Raw genomic sequence first — 20,162 nt, forward strand, 5'->3', positions numbered from 1 at the left:
TTTTTTTTTTCTTAAGACTTTGTTCTAAGTGGACATCAAAATCGCTGTATTTGGACAGTTCCGTGGGTGGAATGGGAAATTTTCCATGTTTTACTCCTGGTTTATTATTTTATACCAAGATTCCTGAATTATACCCAGCTTGAGTTTCAAAGACATCAAGACACAAATTCTAGTCTCCTTCGTTCTTGACTGGGTGACCTTAGGCTGGTTACTTCACTTTTCTGAGTCTCAGTTTCCTTTGCTTGTAAATTAGTGATAACACTTACCGCCAGGGAGTTGGAAGAAGCCTTATGGATGACATCAACGAAGCTCCTACTTCTTAATTGCGTCACCCCAGGCACGTTATTACACTTTTTGGCTCTTCTCCACTACTTGTAAAATAGACCAATTCTGGCTACCAGCTGCGATAGAGAAGGATAAGATAATCTAGGCAAAGCTCCTACAACAGTGTCTGGGCCCTTGGCGGCTCAAGAGTACCTGAAAATAATAATAAAAATGCTAGTGAACGTTCCCTAGGTTAATGCGGTTGAGTTCTGAAACTCTGGGAGAAGAGAGAATCAGAAACAGGGACCAGGAGAGAGGCCCAGTGGCCGGAGACCTCCTGCCCAGCGATGGCGGCCAGCTTGCGCCGCGACGCACCCGGACCAACACCACCTCGCCCCACCCCTCCCGGGCCAGCGCGAATCCCGGTGCCGAGTTCCGGGCGACGGCGCGGTCCCCACTCAGGCCCTCCTTCCTTCCCCCCTCCCCTGCCTCCAGCGGTGCCAGCTGCGCCCGAGCCCCGAGAATCCGCCGCCAGCGCGCAGGTTCCCGCAGTCGGCCGCCCTCGCCCCACAGGTAGGAGCCGCGCCGCGGCTGGGGCGCGCAGAGCTCCCGCGGGAGCCGGTTTCCGGTGCTCTCGCGCTCCGTCCCTCCTCCCGCCAGCCCCGGGCAGCTGGCCGCTCCCCGCCCAACTTGGACGGAACCTTGGCAGTGGCGTCGGCGGCGGGCGCCAGCTCCGTGCGGCCTCGCGGGAGCGGCCTCCCTGGCAGCCTCCGGGGTCCTCCTGTGCACGCCTTCGTCCCGGGTTCCTGCAGAGTCGACGCTGACAACTTCGGCGCTCACTTTTGCCGGGGCGGGCGGCTGTCTGGCGCGCGGAGCCGCGTTGGCTCCGGGCCGAAGTTGGGGGCGTCCTCTGCAGGATGTGCCCATCTCCCTCGCCGCGGGGGCCCCCAGTACAGTGTGTCCGGTGACCCCAGGTCATTTTGCGCGGCCGAGGGTTCGCGTGCGCTATGGGATGACCGGGATGGCGGGCGCGATGGGACCGGCATCCCGGACCAACCAGGAAGTGCTGCGTTCCGAGGCTTGGAGCCCAGCCCGCCAGATGCACGGTCCCGGGCGTGTGGCCACACAGCTGCCCGCTGCGGCGCCCACGAAGTGATGACGCCGGGGTCGGGCAGGGCAAGGTGGGGGGCAAGGAGCTGGGCGTGTGTGAAGGGACTTGTTTTTCTCGCTCCAGCTCCAGGTATGTGGGACTTAGGTCTCAGATCCAAGAGCGTGGTGCTCCAAGCCTTGAATAGGATTTCGTTAAGCCCTTCAGAACTACCCTTGTAGAATCAGTCCAGAGCTACCGCCACGCCTATATTTGCTCCTTCTCCTAGTCTCCGATTATTGCCTTCTTTACTTCCTCTGTGAAGTACTAAACGCAAGTAGATTCTTCCTGACCATAAGGGTTTCTGCATTTGATTATCGCTAGGTTTTTCCCCAGAATGAGGAGTTCCTTAACTTTATCTGCCAGGCCTGCCTGTTGCAGTTTAGATCGCCCTTTGAGTGCTTTCTCAGGGCTTTGGGGAGACCAGGTATCCAGAGACCTCTGTGCTGTGTTAAATGGCCAGTTAAGGTGGTGCAGTGAAAGTGTAAAGAATGGAAAGAATCTGCAGCTTGAACTATTAACAGGCTCCACAATTACACACTGCCTATTTGAATAAGAATTTCTTAAATTCTTATTAAATTTTTAATAGTATTAAATGTTTTGTGATAACATACATACAAGTGAATTGTACACAGGCTTTTAGCTTGAATTTGTACACAGCCTTTAAATGTTGTTTGAGGATCTTTTCACTAATTGTCTGAGCTCCCAGCCTGTCTTCTCAGGATCTAGTATTATTCACAATCCATATAAAAAGTGTGAGTAGTTAAGGCTTTGAGGAAAGTGTGTCTTTACCATGTTTGTCCCTGATGTCAGAATATTTGTGAACCATGGCGAGAAGTGCTGTCTAACACTCATTTAGGCTTGTTGACGCACTTACAACTAGGTCGTGGGGGACCCTGCTCCTTAGAAGTTGTCTGTTTACTAAATGTGTGTTTCTTAATTGAAAATCATTTGTTATAAATTTCATTTACCTTTAAGTCTTACAGGGTTTTTTTTAGTTATTTTATTTCACTTTATTTTTATTGTGCTAAGATACACATAACATAAAATTTGTCATTTTAACTTTTTTTTTAAAATAAATTTATTTATTTATTCTTGGTTGCATTGGGTCTTCATTGCTGCGCATGGGCCCTCTCAGTTGTGGAGAGCGGGGTCCACTCTTCACTGCGGTGGCTTCTCCTGTTGCGGAGCACGGGCTCTAGGCACACGGGCTCAGCAGTTGTGGCTCGCGGGCACCAGAGTGCAGTCTCAGCAGTTGTGACGCAGGGGCCCAGCTGCTCCACGACATGTGGGATCTTCCTAGACCAGGGCTCGAACCCGTGTCCCCTGCATTGGCAGGCGGATTCCTAACCACTGCGCCACCAGGGAAGTCCTCATTTTAACTATTTTTTGGTATACTGTTCAGTGTCATTAAGTACTTTTATATTATTGTGTTACCATCACCACTATCCCTCCACAAAACTCTTTTCATTTTTTTTAGGGTTTTAATAACATTTTAATGATAATGATTGTAATGCAAGCTTTAGTTTTCTCACTAAGCAAAGTTTGAGTTCCTTCTCATAGCTTTAGAGAAATTCACTTTTAAAGAAGAAAATTGAAAAGCTGTAGCCAGACTGTGTTTAGTAAATCTTACCTCCATCAGGAAAGGTCTAATACATTACTCTATGAGGATAAACTCGTGAGCTATTTAAATTTGTGTGTAAAGGTACTGTAAGGTTTAGCTATTAAGTGGGAGAAACAGGTAAGGGAGTTTTTTGGTTTTGTTTTGATTTTGGGTTTTTTTGGCCACACCAGGCAGCTTGTGGGATCTTAGTTTCCGGACCAGGGATTGAACCCGCACCCTGGGCAGTGAGAGCTCTGAGTCTTAACCACTGGACCATCAGGGAATTCCCTGGAGTTATTGTTGATAGTTTCCTCTCCTTAATCTCTGACAGAAAAATGAAATACTTTTGTCTCCTTACAGTGCAGTAGCATGTTTCTGAATTATGCTTGAGCTCAGGTTGTGGCAGCCTTTTAGTAACTAAAAGGAGTTTGCTTTTTTTTTTAATGTTCTTTTTTTAATATAAATTTATTTATTTATTTAATTTTGGCTGAGTTGGGTCTTCGTTGCTGCGCTCGGGCTTTCTCTAGTTGTGGCGAGCGGGGGCTACTCTTCGTTGAGGTGCTCGGGCTTCTCATTGCTGTGGCTTCTCTTGTTTTGGAGCTCGGGCTCTAGGCGTGCTTGCTTCAGTAGTTGTGGCATGCAGGCTCAGTAGTTGTGGCTCGCGAACTCAGTAGTTGTGACTCGTGGGCTCTAGAGCGCAGGCTCAGTAGATGTGGCGCACGGGCTTAGTTGCTCTGCGGCATGTGGGATCTTCCCAGACCAGGGATCAAACCTGTGTCCCCTGCATTGGCAGGTGGCTTCTTAACCACTGCGCCACCAGGGAAGTCCCCTAAAAGGAGTTTTGATCAAGCTAGCTGCTAGGTGTAGCAGTTTCTTTTCCACTCTAGGTGTTTTTAAAGATTGATGCCAGAGGACCCAGCACATAAGATATGGCCCTTTAAACTCTTAGTTTGAGTCATTGTGTCCGCGAGAGAAGCTGTAGCTGTGCGAGGCCTGGTTTTATGTTTATAATCCTTTAAGTCTTAGCACCACAAAATAAAATGTATTCTCCCACCAGGGTGTGGGTAAATGTTTTTGCAGGGTTAAAATGAGAAACTTGTAACCTGAATTTCCCATAAGCCTGTGACATTGCTGATTAGAAAAGGAGTGGTACAAATCATATCTCATGCTGCAGTGGAAATGCCTTCCAATGTGTTAGTTTCCCTAAATTCACAGTGCAGTGTAAAATCTGGATCTCAGATGTTTTAGTGCTGGGTTTTTAAACAACAGTATATGGATATGTAAGTGTTTCATACTGTCACAGTTATTTTTTTCCTTTGTGTTGTGAAAGTTGCTTAATTTTTGAATTTATTGAACAAACATTCTGGGACAGAATAACATGATTTGCTTATTTAATCAACACTTAAAGGTGCTTACTGTGCGCTAGGTACTATTCTAAGCGTTTTACAAACATGAGTACATTTTATTCTCAAAACAACCCTGTGAAGTAGGTAATAGTCCTACCATCCCCATTTTATAGATGAGATAATTTGAGGCACAGCGAGATTATACAACTAGCCCATGGCAGAGCTGGGGTTCCATCCCAGGCATCCTGAACCCAGGGTTTTGGCACTGCTGTCTCATCAGAAAAATATAACCCGAGATTCCACCCTCCTAACAGATGAACTTTTTTCATATTGTTATATTCCTATCTTGTCCTAGTCCTCAGAGATAAATAATTTGACATAATTGCAATCAAAGTACAACTCAGAGAATCAGTTCAATGCCCTTATTTTTCAGTAGAGGAAATTAAAGTGGAGTGTGGTTATGTCCAGCTCTGTGAGCACTGGGGCAGGGTCCTGGAGACTTTCTACAGGTCTCCTTGCCTCTTGATTGTAAGGAGTTTGGGACAGGGATCCTGAGAGGGCCTGGGGCGGCCAAGGTGTGTATTTTGGTGGGGGGCAGTATTTGCCAGTCGGGGGGAAACGCTTCAACATTTTAATAATCATTATGACCATTCCAGAGCTAATCTGCTAAATAAAGTCCTGGGCTATGTTCCGGGCAGATGGGGCAGAAGCTTGTGGCCGACTGTGGGTCCTGGAAAGTCTTGCTGCTCAGGGCTTCAGAACCCCGGATTCTTTCCCCAGCTGCTGGTGATGCCTACCTATGACCTCAGGCTCCCCTCTGGATGAGAGGAATCTTTTATCCTGTACTCAATCATTTTTTAAGCTTTTTGGATCTAGAGTTGGGAACCTTTTGAAAGCCTCTGACGCACAAAAGAAAATGAGCCAAGAGCAACATGGAAATAAAAATAACTTTGTTTGGTGGGCTCTTTTGTTGAGAGAGGGAGAGACTTCTAAGGGCATAAACTGACAAACTTTATATTAAGGACAGGAAAATCAAAGTTCAATATTCAACAGTGATTTTTTTCAAAGTAGTCTTTTGCAGAGAGTAAGTACATTTGGATAAAGGAGAATAAAGAATAAACATGGGAAAGGGAAGGTGGTGGAGAGGGAGAGAGGAGTCAGCACCGGGGAAGACAGGGTGCTGAAACCTTTGCCAGCTCTTTACACAAGCCCGGGCTTCCATGTGGTTCCTCTTAACAGTGCCCTTTGAAATGTCAAATGTAGTTGAGAATTATCTTTCCTTTGGTGTATCTTGAAGTGATTATTTATTTATTATTATTTTTTTGAGGTTACATAGATTTATAACATTATGTAAGTTTCATGTGTACAACAGTATATTTCTACTTCTGTATACACTACAGCCACCAAAATTTCGTTTCCATCTGTCTCCATAGAGTTGACCCCCTTTACCCATTTCACCCTCCCCCACCAAAGCCTGGCCCTTCTCCTCTGGCAACCACTGCTCTGTTCTCTGTATCTACGTGTTTGGTTTGCTTTGGTAGGTTTGTTCTTTTTTTTGCTCTTTTGTTTGTTTTTTTTATATTCCACAAATGAGTGATATCATATAGTATTTGTTTTTCTCCGACTTATTTCACTTAGCATAATACCCTCAAGGTCCATTTATATTGTGCAAATGGTGAGATTTCATCTTTTTTATGGCTGAGTTATATTCCATTGTATATACCACATCTTTTTTATCCATTCATTCATTGATGGGCACTTTGGTTGTTTTCATATCTTGGCTATTATAAATAATGCTGCAATGAACATAGGGTGCATATATCTTTTTTAATTAGTGTTTTGTATTCTTCGGATAAATGCCATAAATGGGAGAGCTGGATCATATGGTAGTTAGTTCTAGTCTTAATTTTTTGAGGAACCTCCACACTGTTTTCCAAAGTGGCTGCACCAATTTACAGTCCCACCAAAAGTGCACTGAGGGTTCCCTTTTCTCCACATCTTCACCAACACTTGTTATTTCTTGCCTTTTTGATAATAGCCATTCTAACAGGCATGAGGTGATATCTCATTGTGGTTTTGATTTGGATTTCCCTAATATTAGTGATGTTGAACATCTTTTCATGTGCCTGTTGGCCATCTGTATGTCTTCTTGGAAAAATGTTTATTCATCTCCTCTGCTCATTTTTAAACTGGGTCGTTTGTTTTTTTGTTGTTGAGTTATATGTGTTCTTTATATATTTTGAATATTAACCCCATATTGAATATATGATTTGCAAATATCTTCTCCCATTTAGTAGGTTGTCTTTTTGTTTTGTTGATGGCTTCCTTTGCTGTTCAGAAGCTTTTTGGTTTGAAGTAGTCCCACTTGTTTATTTTTGCTTTTGTTGCCCTTGCCTGAGGAGACATATCCTGAAAGATATTGCTAAGACCATTGTCAAAGAGCATACTGCCTATGTTTTTTTTCTAGGAGTTTTACAGTTTCAGGTCTTACATTCAGGTCTTTATCTTGAAGTGATCTTAGTGTTGCTTAAAACTATTGCTAATCAAGAAAGCATGTGGACAAGGAGATACCAGGGAACTTTTAGCCCCTGCTTAGGATCTTCATACCAACCTAGTCTGTTTTTGTTTACACTAGTTTTATATGAATGAATTTTACATATAGCATGATATTAGAATCACTGGGTTTGCAATTATTTTATCACCCATCTTCCTTGTGAGAGGTCACAGACTGTGTTTTTGCCACTGTCCATTGTAGTGTTCAATAAGTGTGAGCAGAATCAAAGGGTGCATTTAGAGGATAAAGCAAGATGGTGTGATTCATTATTCAAAATATGTAAATATTTCCCGAAAAGAAGGTTTTTATAGTGAATGTTTTACTTATTTATTTGTTCTGCTGTGCCATTTAACTATTTTTAGAAATAAATTTATAGATGTGGAGTGGACAGTCTGTGGCATTTTGAATTAGCAGCTGTACTCATTTTATTGTCCTTTTCCTGCAGTGTTTTCTACCTAAATTCTGATGAAAGAGTCCTTTGAAATAAGTATATTGGGGAGGTAGCAGTGGACTGAGATGCAGGTTCCAGAATCCTATTATCCTAAGGAAAAAAAAAAAAATCACCTGATAGGATATTGTAGATGCTAAATATTTCAAAGCTAGGAACACAGAGCAAAGATTTTTAACCCTAACCCTCACCTCACCACAGTCCCAACCCCAAGCTGCCAGTGTGTTGGCTGGAAATGCAGGGTGATGAGACAGTGACAAAGCAAAGCGGGTCTTGTAAAGCAAGTAAGGTTAATAACAGTAAGACACAGTTGAGCCCCACAGGTTCCTCACTAGAAGGAATAATGACCACAGGCCTTGTCCTAGGAGCCAGAGAGCTAGGATTCAGATCCTGAGGACTCTAGCACCATGTAGCCTGAGCCAAGTAACTTAAAAATCCCCTATACCTATCTGTAGAATTGGGATAAAAATAGTACCTGGGCTTCCCTGGTGGCGCAGTGGTTGAGAATCTGCCTGCTAATGCAGGGGACACGAGTTCGAGCCCCGGTCTGGGAGGGTCCCGCATGCCGCGGAGCAACTAGGCCCGTGAGCCACAACTACTGAGCCTGCGCGTCTGGAGCCTGTGCTCCGCAACGAGAGAGGCCACGATAGTGAGAGGCCCGCGCACCGCGATGAAGAGTGGCCCCCACTCGCCGCAACTAGAGAAAGCCCTCGCACAGAAACGAAGACCCAACACAGACAAAAAAAAAAAAAAAATTTAATTAATTAATTAATTTAAAAAAAATAGTACCTATCTCACAGGATTATTGTGAGGACTACAGGAAACGATGCCTGTAAAGCATTTAGCGTAGAGCCTGGAACATAGAAATGATGCAATAAATGTTAGGTTCCCCTCTTTCACATCGCCCTCCCTGCTCCACCCCAAATCCAGCAGGAGTGACATCCATAAATAACCAAGCAAACTGGAATCACTGCTGGAGGAGACATGGAGGTGGGACCCTATGGGAATGTGGACGAGGGAGAAATTAATTTTGCCCAGGAGGAATTTTGAGTGAGAATGGCATTCCATGAGACCCCAGTGATGAGAAGTAGAAGGAAGACTTCTGGCAGCAGAGCTGGTTACAACTTGGGAGAATGGACTGTATGCCGTTGACAATCATACTTTTTGGGTATGTGTTTTGACATTAGGTAGAAAATTTGATTTTTCTTAATTTATAAGCATAGCATGGCATTTAGTAGGTGAAGCAGGATTCATCGCTCTTTACCAAGGAGTGTCTGTATAGAGGTGTATTTTTTTTTTTTTTTTAAAGAGATGCTTCCCATTTAGTTTTTTGTTTTTGTTTCTTTTTTTAACTTATTTATTTATTTATTTATTTATTTATTTATTTATTTTTGGCTGTGTTGGGTCTTCGTCTCTGTGCGAGGGCTCTCTCTAGTTGTGGCAAGCGGGGGCCACTCCTCATCGCGGTGCGCAGGCCTCTCACCATCACGGCCTCTCCTGTTGCGGAGCACAGGCTCCAGACGCGCAGGCTCAGCAGTTGTGGCCCACGGGCCCAGTCGCTCCGCGGCATGCGGGATCCTCCCAGACCAGGGCTCGAACCCGTGTCCCCTGCATTAGCAGGCAGACTCTCAACCACTGTGCCACCAGGGAAGCTCCGAGGTGTATTTTTAAAATGTATTTAGAATTAAGAATAGAGTGTACTCTCAAGGTAAGAGTGAACTAGCTTGTGCTGTGTTGGAAAAATATCCCTCCCATCACGTTCTTTAGCTTCACATTAGATTGGAGGAGGGCATCGCTGGCACCACCAGCTTTATTGGGTTGTGGGTAACACATATCTGCACGATCATGGATGGATGTGTAGACTGTGTGTCAATAACCTAGACCAGCACTTTTCACACTTGAAGAAAAACATTGTCGTTACTGTTCCCCGCCCTGCCCCCAAGAGCTGCTTTTCTGAATGAGCTCTTGTGTGAAATCCCAGTATGTAAAACATCCCAAGCACAGCCATTCTTGATGATTCCTAGATGGGGCCAGTGAGCCAGCTGCTTCCTCCCATCCCCCTCCCTGCCCACCTCCTGGCACCAGCTGCCCCTCAGCAGCTGGAACCGTGGGGCTCCTAGGAGCAGATGTGAAGGCTGTACATTGATTGTAGGGAAGAGAAGACTAAGACCTGAAGAGGGAAAGGAAAGGAAAGGCAGTGGACTGTTTTTTTTAAAAGCTTTTGCCAGTGGTACGCTGGAACTGGCTCATGCTGAGAGCTGGTTTTAAATTTTCAGGAATTTCATGAGCCAGTGTTAAACATGACATTATGAAACATCATATAGCCTAAGTTTAGATTTTAAACTTACACTGAATACATTATATTGAAAACAAAGGTAATGTCTCCTGAATTTGGAGATGTGGTTGGAGGGAAAGGAATACACCTAGTTACACAATGTTCTTAACTGTATTTTCCTATTAGCTGGTACAGTTTTGGTTTCATATATATATTTTTTAATTTCAACTGCATTCACTTTATTTTTTTCTTCCCAACTTGTATAAGATTTTTTTCTTTTTCTTGTTTAATTGCATTAAATATGACATCTATAATGGCATTGAATATAAGTGGTAATAGCTGACAATCTTGTTTCATTCCTATTCCTAGGAGAATACTTTCAAATTCTCCATAAATGATATAAGCTATACATTTTTAAGATAATCTTTATTAGACTATAAAATTTTACTTCCCTTTTTCTTTTTAAATAATTTTTAAAATTATGAATGGACACTGAGTTATACCAAATGCTTTTACTGCATTCACTTCAATCCTTGATTCTATTCGTTTGTAGACATAGGATTCTTCAGACTCAACTTTGCCCTCCAGGACAAGCTTGCCCTCTCTTCACTCCCAATCACAGTCATTCTAAGGTCTGGCTAAACAGAATCACCTGGGAACTTATTTAAATTCAGATTCCCAGGTTCTGTCACATACCTACTAAATTGGGATTCTTGGGCTGGGGGAGACTTGGTGCAGTATATAGTTAAGTTCCCTTGGAATTTTGACGATCCTCCCGTGCACCTGCTTGGCCCTTGTGGGCCCTTGCTGCCCAGCCCTGGGGCCTCATGTGCCCTGTATAGTATCAAGTCATTTGGGCTGCTGGGCCCTGGCCACATTGCACAGGAGTCTTGATTTTTATGTTTGGCCTCAAATTCTCTTCCTGTGAAACAGCTTTCAGAGGCTGCCTCTTTGCCCCATGAACCTCTTTCTCAGATGAGGGCCTGATTCCCCGCACTCAGTTCTTTTGGGGCCTAGCTTCCCAGCTAAGGACACAGCTCTGCGTGGTGCTTGGAGACTAGCAGGGCAGTCGGCTGTGCTGGGTTTATTTCCACGTTGGCCTCGGATTTCACCTTTCTGAACTACAGTTGCCCATCTCTGGGGATTGTCAGGAGGTTTTTATTTCTGGAACACACCAACCTGGTTCCATTTTAGGGCCTTTGCATTGTGCCGTTCCCTCTGCCAGGAACACCCTTCTCCCAAGTCTTTGCATGGCTTGCATCTCTTTGACATTTCGGTCAGTGACAAAAAGTTCAAACGTTACCTGTCTGGCAAGTCTTTCCCGACCATCAGATCTGCCTCCCCGATCCGTCCGTATTACCTCGCCCACAGCCTCATCATCCTAGCATTTTACCGTGGGTGATTTTCACCCCAGCGCTTATCACTATGAATTTTTCTTCATGTCTTGTTTTCTTAAATATTGAGTTTCCTACATAAGAACATAAGCTCCATGAGAGCTGGGATTTGCCTGGCATGTAGTGGGTGCTCACTAATTACTTGTAAGATGAATGCCTCTCCAAACTGCTACATAAGTATGTGATGTTAGTGTGAACCCTGGGTTCCCAAGTGATTCATCTGTTTTCGTAATAGTTCTTTCCTGACTCCACAGATGTTACTTTCATGACAGTGATTCATTGCTGCGATACTACTGCCATTTGGAACAATGGCCACTCTCAACTGATGGGAAACAAAATCTGTAGCTCTCTGTGTGAATGTTAACTTTCATTTGCAGAGAGCATGTAAGGGCTTGATTCAGCTGTACCCATTTGTCCTGTGGGTGATTAATCTGTGATAAAATGGATCAGTTAAACATGAAAGCAGTATAAAATAAACCTGATCGATTTTCGGAATCTCCTGTTTCCCTCCTTTTTTGAGTTCTACCGGAGGTGGTGTTTGGGTGGGGTGATGGGGGTGAGGGGGAGTGTGCATCACTCTGTAAGACTCCAGGAGGCCAGAAGGGCATGTTGGAGAGGTTTGTCCTGTCTGATCTCACAGGGAACAGACTTGACTAATGGGGAAGTAATTTTTGCAGATCTGTGGCCAGGTAAGGCCTGTAGGGCTGGCAGTGAAAGCCATCACCTTGTGTTTGCAATGGCGCTGCTCATGCTGGTGCCGGTGAGTTTGTCAGCAGAGTGTTTTGATGCCAACAGGGTGCTCAGCATGGGCTTGTGTGGCTAAGATGTGGTTCCCACATAGAGCTTGTGGTCTAATACAGTCAGCTGAAGTCATGCAGCTCAGTGCTGCTAGGCTGCCTGAAATGGGCTGGTGTTTTGTAATGGTAACTTGTCCCAGTTTTTCGTGATAGTGATTTCAAACTGCTCTGGGTTTCAGAGGGGCAAGCTAGGATTGGAGCAGCGGGTGGGGTCAGAGATATTTATTTTTTTAAGATTTTTTAAAAAATATTTATTTATTTATTTATTTGGCTGCTCCGGGTCTCATTTGTGGCACTCGAGATCTTCAGTTGCGGCATGAGGGATCTTTTAGTTGCGGTATGCATGCGGGCTCTAGTTCCCTGACTAGGGATCGAACCAGGACCGGCTGCATTGGGAGTGTGGAGTCTTAACCACTGGACCACCAGGGAAGTCCCTAGGGTCAGAGATATAGAGAGCAGGGCTCTGGAGCTTCTCTGAACTCCACTTTTAATAAAAGCATCTCATTAAAAAAACATGATTTTGTATATTTACCTTTTTAAAAATAAACTTTTTGTTTAAGGTTTATAGAAAAGTTGCAAAGATGGTATACAGGGTAAACTATGGTTTCCTATCTTACTAACAACTTACACTGGGATGGCACATTTGTTGTAATTAAAGAACCAATACTAATGCATTATTATTAAAGTCCATACTTTATTCAGATTTCCTCAGTTTTCTCTAATGTCCTTTTTCTATTCCAGGATCCCATCCAGGATACCATGTTACATTTAGTTGTCATGTGTCCTTAGGCTCCTCTGGGCTATGACACTTTCTCAGATTTTCCATGTTTTTGATGACCTTGACTGTTTAAAGGGGTACTGGTTAGGTACCCCATAGGTATCACGTGCAATGTCCCTCAATTAGAATTTTCATGATGTTTTTCTCATGAATAGACTGGGGTTATGAGTTTTGAGAGGAAGACCACAGAGATGGTCTCATCACATCATGTCAAGAGTACACACCAACAACATGACTTATCACTAGTGATGTTGACTTTGATCACCTGGCTGAGGGAGTGTTTGGAAGGTTCCTCCACTGTGAAGTTACCCTTTCCCCCACTCTCAATACTGTACTCTTTGGAAGGAGGTCACTCCGCACAGCCCACGCTATTGAGATGGTGAGTTCTGCTCAACTTCTTCGGTAGGGACAAGCAGCTGCATAAATGATTTGGAATTCTTCTGCATGGCAGATTTGTCTTTTCATCCCCACTTGTTTAGTTATTCAATTATATATATATATCGTATGGACTCGTGGATATTTATCTTAAACTGTGGGTTATAATCCAGTACCATGTTATTTACTTATATTTGGCTTTTTAAAGGTTGTATTCAAACAAAAACATTCTGCTGTTTTAAAATGTTAAAAAATATTGTTCATATATATATATAGTTATATATATAGTTTTCTATATAATGTTATTATATGTAATAATTATTTATATAAAAATAAATATACATATATTTATCTTTCCCTCTATTTTTCTTTTAAATATCCTATTTATGCATTTATTTATCTGGGGCAATAAAAAGCAAATTACCACTTAGGACTTAATCATTTTTTTTTCATTATTTTTTGCAGCAGTGAAATTAAGATATAAATATTTATGTTTTTTGGGGGGTGGTAGAGGTCAAAGGTATTTCTTCCCCCCATTGTGTACTGAGTTTGCACTCAGTACTTTGAATTATTGCTGAGATCACCTATATGGCGATTTACACTCATCTGTCTTCCTAAAACTCCTTAGGAAGTATAATAACATACAGGGATTTAGGAATAATTTTTGTCCTTTTCTTCTTCAGATTTTTCTTAAATAGAAACTTTGAAAAAGCTACTCAAGGTACTATTCTTCTCGCTGCTGGAAAAATGGTAGATTTGTTACAGAAATCCCCCCCGTCAGTCTTCTACGCCTTCTGTTTTCTACAACCAATCTCCTATGTGCAGTTTTTTTCTCTACTAAAGCATATAATTTAATAAACTGTATGTAAACTTGTATCTCACCTTTTTTTTTTTTGGAATTTTTGAATTTTATTTATTTTTTTATACAGCAGGTTCTTATTAGTTATCCATTCTATACATATTAGTGTATACATGTCAATCCCAATCTCCCAATTCAGCACACCACCATCCCCACCCCGCCGCCACTTTCCCCCCTTGGTGTCCATACGTTTGTTCTCTACATCTGTGTCTCAATTTCTGCCCTGCAATCTGGTTCATCTGTACCATTTTTCTAGGTTCCACATATATGCGTTAATATATGATATTTTTCTCTTTTTGACTTACTTCACTCTGTATGACAGTCTCTAGATTCATCCACATCTCTACAAATGACCCAATTTCGTTCCTTTTTATGGCTGACTAATATTCCATTGTATGTATGTACCACATCGTCTTTATCCATTCGTCTGTCGATGGGCATTTAGGTTGCTTCCACATCCTGGGTATTGTAAATAGTGCTGCAATGAACATTGGGGTGCGTGTGTCTTTTTGAATTACGGTTTTCTCTGGGTATATGCCCAGTAGTAGCATAGCTGGATCATATGGTAATTCTATTTTTAGTTTTTTAAGGAACCTCCATACTGTTCTCCATAGTGGCTGTATCAATTTACATTCCCACCAACAGTGCAAGAGGGTTCCCTTTTCTCCACACCCTCTCCAGCATTTGTTGTTTGTAGATTTTCTGATGATGCCCATTCTAACTGGTGTGAAGTGATACCTCATTGTAGTTTTGATTTGCATTTCTCTAATAATTAGTGACGTTGAGCAGCTTTTCATGTGCTTCTTGGCCATCTGTATGTCTTCTTTGGAGAAATATCTATTTAGGTCTTCTGCCCATTTTTGGATTGGGTTGTTTGTTTTTTTAATATTGAGCTGCATGAGCTGTTTATATATTTTGGAGATTAATCTTTTGTCCGTTGATTCGTTTGCAAATATTTTCTCCCATTCTCAGGGTTGTCTTTTCATCTTGTTTGTAGTTTCCTTTGCTTTGCAAAAACTTTTAAGTTTCATTAGGTCCCATTTGTTTATTTTTGTTTTTATTTCCATTACTCTAGGAGGTGGATCAAAAAAGATCTTGCTGTGATTTATGTCAAGGAGTGTTCTTCCTATGTTTTCCTCTAAGGGTTTTATAGTGTCTGGTCTTCATTTAGGTCTCTAATCCATTTTGAGTTTATTTTTGTGTATGGTGTTAGGGAGTGTTCTCATTTCATTCTTTTACAAGTAGCTGTCCAGTTTTCCCAGCACCACTTATTGAAGAGACTCTTTTCTCCATTGTATATCCTTGCCTTCTTTGTCATGGATTAGTTGACCATTGGTGCGTGGGTTTATCTCTGGGCTTTCTATCCTGTTCCATTGATCTATATTTCTGTTTCTGTGCCAGTACCATATTGTCTTGACTACTGTAGCTTTGTAGTATAGTCTGAAGTCAGGGAGTCTGATTCCTCCAGCTCCGTTTTTTTTCCTCAAGACTGCTTTGGTTATTCGGGGTCTTTTGTGTCTCCATACAAATTTTAAGATTTTTTGTTCTAGTTCCGTAAAAAATGCCATTAGCAATTTGATAGGGATTGCATTGAATCTATAGATTGCTTTGGGTACTATAGTCATTTTCACAATATTGATTCTTCCAATCCAAGAACATGTTATATCACTCCATCTGTTGGTATCATCTTTAATTTCTTTCATCAGTGTCTTATAGTTTTCTGCATACAGGTCTTTTGTTTCCCTAGGTAGGTTTATTCCTAGGTATTTTATTCTTTTTGTTGTACTGGTAAATGGGAGTGTTTCCTTAATTTCTCGTTCAGATTTTTCATCATTAGTGTATAGGAATGCAAGAGATTTCTGTGCATTAATTTTGTATCCTGCAACTTTACCAAATTCATTGATTAGCTCTAGTAGATTTCTGGTGGCATCTTTAGGATTCTGTATGTATAGTATCATGTCATCTGCAAACAGTGACACTTTTACTTCCTCTTTTCCAATTTGTATTCCTTTTATTTCTTTTTCTTCTCAGATTGCCGTGGTTAAGACTTCCAAAACTATGTTGAATAATAGTGGTGAGAGTGGACATCCTTGTCTTATTCCTGATCTTAGAGGAAATGCTTTCAGTTTTTCACCATTGACAATGATGTTTGCTGTGGGTTTGTCATATATGACCTTTATTATGTTGAGGTAGGTTCCCTCTACGCCCACTTTCTGGAGAGTTTTTATCATAAATGGGTGTTGAATTTTGTCAAAAGCTTTTTCTGCATCTATTGAGATGATCATATGGTTTTTCTTCTTCAATTTGTTAATATGGTGTATCACATTTATTGATTTGCATATATTGAAGAATCCTTGCATCCCTGGGATAAATCCCACTTGATCATGGTGTATGATGCTTTTAATGTGTTGTTGGATTCTGTTTGCTAGTATTTTGTTGAGGATTTTTGCATCTTTATTCATCAGTGATATTGGTCGATAATTTTCTTTTTTTGTAGTATCTTTGTCTGGTTTTGGTGTCAGGGTGATGGTGGCCTCATAGAATGAGTTTGGGAGTGTTTCTTCCTCTGCAATTTTTTGGAAGTGTTTGAGAAGGATGGGTGTTAGCTCTTCTCTAAATGTTTGATAGAAATCACCTGTGAAGACATCTGGTCCTGGAGTTTTGTTTGTTGGAAGATTTTTAATCACAGTTTCAATTTCATTACTTGTGATTAGTCTGTTCATATTTTCTATTTCTTCCTGGTTCAGTCTTGGAAGGTCATACCTTTCTAAGAATTTGTCCATTTCTTCCAGGTTGTCCATTTTATTGGCATAGAGCTCCTTGTAGTAGCCTCTTAGGATGCTTTGTATTTCTGTGGTGTCTGTTGTAACTTCTCCGTTTTCATTTCTAATATTATTGATTTGAGTCCTCTCCCTCTTTTTCTTGATGAGTCTGACTAATGGTTTATCAATTTTGTATATCTTCTCAAAGAACCAGCTTTTAGTTTTATTGATCTTTGCTATTGTTTTCTTTGTTTCTATTTCATTTATTTCTGCTCTGATCTTTATGATTTCTTTCCTTCTGCTAACTTCGGGTTTTGTTTGTTCTTCTTTCTCTAGTTCCTTTAGGTGTAAGGTTAGATTGCTTATTTGAGATGTTTGTTGTTTCTTGAGGTAGGAGTGTATCTCTATAAACTTCCCTCTTGGAACTGCTTTTGCTGCATCCCTTAGGTTTTGGATCGTCATGTTTTCATTGTCATTTGTCTCTAGGCATTTTTTGATTTCCTCTTTGATTTCTTCAGTGATCTCTTGGTTATTTAGTAACGTATTGTTTAGCCTCCATGTGTTTGTGTTTTTTACGTTTTTTCCCTGTAATTCATTTCTAATCTCATAGCGTTGTGGTCAGAAAAGATGCTTGATAGGATTTCAATTTTCTTAAATTTGCTGAGGCTTGATTTGTGACCAAAGATGCGATCTATCCTGGAGAATGTTCCATGCGCACTTGAGAAGAAAGTGTTATCTGCTGTTTTTGGATGGAATGTCCTATAAATATCAATTAAATCTATCTGGTCTATTGTGTCATTTAAAGCTTGTGTTTCCTTATTAATTTTCTGTTTGGATGATCTGTCCATTGGTGTAAGTGAGGTGTTAAAGTCCCCCACTATTATGGTGTTACTGTCGATTTCCTCTTTTATAGCTGTTAGCAGTTGCCTTATGTATTGAGGTGCTCCTATGTTGGGTGCATATATATTTATAATTGTTATATCTTCTTCTTGGATTGATCCCTTGGTCATTATGTAGTGTCCTTCCTTGTCTCTTGTAACATTCTTTATTTTAAAGTCTATTTGATCTGATATGAGTATTGCTACTCCAGCTTTCTTTTGATTTCCATTTGCATGGAATATCTTTTTCCATCCCCTCACTTTCAGTCTCTATGTGTCCCTCCCTAGTTCTCAAGTGGGTCTCTTGCAGACAGCGTATATATGGGTCTTGTTTTTGTATCCATTCAGTGAACCTGTGCCTTTTGGTTGGAGCATTTAATCCAGTCACGTTTAACATAATTATCGATATGTATTACCATTTTCTTAATTGTTTTGGGTTTGTTTTTGTAGGTCCTTTGCTTCTCTTGTGTTTCCTACTTAGAGAAGTTCCTTTAGCATTTGTTGTAGGGCTGGTTTGGTGGTGCTGAATTCTCTTAGCTTTTGCTTGTCTGTAAAGCTTTTGATTTCTCCATCGAATCTGAATGAGATCCTTGCCAGGTAGAGTAATCTTGGTTGTAGGTTCTTCCCTTTCATCACTTTAAATATGTCATGCCACTCTTCTGGCTTGTAGAGTTTCTGCTGAGAAATCAGCTGTTAACCTTATGGGAGTTCCCTCGTACGTTGTCGTTTTTCCCTTGGTGCTTTCAGTAATTTTCTTTGTCTTTAATTTTTGCCAATTTGATTACTGTGTGTCTCAGCATGTTTCTCCTTGGGTTTATCCTGTATAGGACTCTCTGTGCTTCGTGGACTTGGGTGGCTATTTCCTTTCCCACGTTAAGGAAGTTTTTGACCATAATCTCTTCAAATATTTTATCGGGTCCTTTCTCTCTCTCTTCTCCTTCTGGGACCCCTATAATCGGAATGTTGTTGCGTTTAGTGTTGTCCCAGAGGTCTCTTAGGCTGTCTTCATTTCTTTTCATTCTTTTTTCTTTATTCTGTTCCGTGGCAGTGAATTCCACCTTTCTGTCTTCCAGGTCACTTATCTGTTCTTCTGCCTCAGTTATTCTGCTACTGATGCCTTCTAGTGTATTTTTCATTTCAGTTATTGTATTGTTCATCTCTGTTTGTCTGTTCTGTAATTCTTCTAGGTCTTTGTTAAACATTTCTTGCATCTTCTCGATCTTTGCCTCCATTCTTTTTCCGAGGTCCTGGATCATCTTTACTATCATTATTCTGAATTCTTTTTCTGGAAGGTTTCCTATCTCCACTTCATTTAGTTGTTTTTCTGGGGTTTTATCTTGTTCCTTCATCTGGTACATAGCCCTCTGCCTTTGCATCTTGTCTATCTTTCTGTGAATGTGGTTTTCCTTCCACAGGCTGCAGAACTGTAGTTCTTCTTGCTTCTGGTGTCTGCCCTCTGGTGGATGAGGCTATCTAAGTGGCTTGTGCAAGTTTTCTGATGGGAGGGACTGGTGGTGGGTAGAGCTGGGTGTTGCTCTGGTGGGCAGAGCTCAGTAAAACTTTAATCCGCTTGCCTGCTGATGGGTGGGGCTGGGTTCCCTCCCTGTTAGTTGTTTGGTCTGAGGTGACCCAACCCTGGAGCCTACCCCGGCTATTTGGTGGGGCTAATGGTGGACTCTGGGAGGGCTCACGCCAAGGAGTGCTTCCCAGAGCTTCTGCTGCCAGCTTCCTTGTCCTCACGGTGAGACACAGCCAACCCCAACTCTGCAGGAGACCCTCCAACACTAGCAGGTAGGTCTGGTTCAGTCTCCTATGGGGTCACTGCTCCTTCCCCTGGGTCCCGATGCACACACTACGTTGTGTGTGCCCTCCAAGAGTGGAGTCTCTGTTTCCCCCAGTCCTGTCGAAATCCTGCAATCAAATCCCACTAGCCTTCAAAGTCTGATTCTCTAGGAATTCCTCCTCCCCTTGCCGGACCCCCAGGTTGGGAAGCCTGATGTGGGGAACCTTCACTCCAGTGGGTGGACTTCTGTGGTATAAGTGTTCTACAGTTTGTGAGTCACCCACCTAGCAGTTATGGGATTTGATTTTATTGTGATTGTGCCCCTCCTACCGTCTCATTGTGGCTTCTCCTTTGTCTTTGGATGTGGGGTATCTTTTTTGGCGAGCTCCAGTGTCTTCCTGTCGATGATTGTTTAGCAGTTAGTTGTGATTCTGGTGCTCTCGCAAGAGGGAGTATCACCTCTTTTTAAAGCACTTAAAAGTCTAACGTATAGCTGACCCAAACATGCTCATTGAACTGACTTAAAGTAGAGGAAAGAAAGATCCTAAAAATATTTCATTCCCTTTACTTCTCTTAATGTTTTAGATTTTCTCTTGTATTTCATTAGTCAATTTTGTTCTAAAGTCCAGTGCTTTTCAGTGTTCTTGTTTCTGTGCCAGTTCATACACACAGAAATACTTTAGGGAGTGTTTTTAGTCACAGGCAAGTGCCTCTTTTTTTTTTTTTTTTTTTAATTGAAGTTGTGGGTAGACAATTATACTTGGAGACCATTTGGGCCAGGAAGATGCTTCTGAGTCAGGTGTTGGTTGGTGGCTTAGAGTGTGGTGGATTCCCCAAGCAGCGCTACTTTTCTGATGCCCCACTGAGGACTCAGTACTTCTATATGGAGTGTGATACCC

General features: G+C 41.9%; 1 protein-coding gene across 1 annotated transcript in view; it reads left to right on the plus strand.

Moving 5' to 3' along the window:
- The first annotated feature begins 702 nt into the window (after positions 1-702).
- The window catches only part of PLD1 (phospholipase D1), a 202,206-nt gene continuing 182,746 nt past the window's right edge, over positions 703-20,162 (plus strand). The window contains exon 1 of the mRNA XM_061193433.1: positions 703-837. The gene's annotated coding sequence lies outside the window, so the exon portion shown is untranslated. The remainder of the gene's footprint in view (positions 838-20,162) is intronic.

The sequence above is a fragment of the Eubalaena glacialis genome, chromosome 6 (assembly GCF_028564815.1).
Source record: "Eubalaena glacialis isolate mEubGla1 chromosome 6, mEubGla1.1.hap2.+ XY, whole genome shotgun sequence".
Classification (NCBI taxonomy): Eukaryota; Metazoa; Chordata; class Mammalia; order Artiodactyla; family Balaenidae; genus Eubalaena; species Eubalaena glacialis.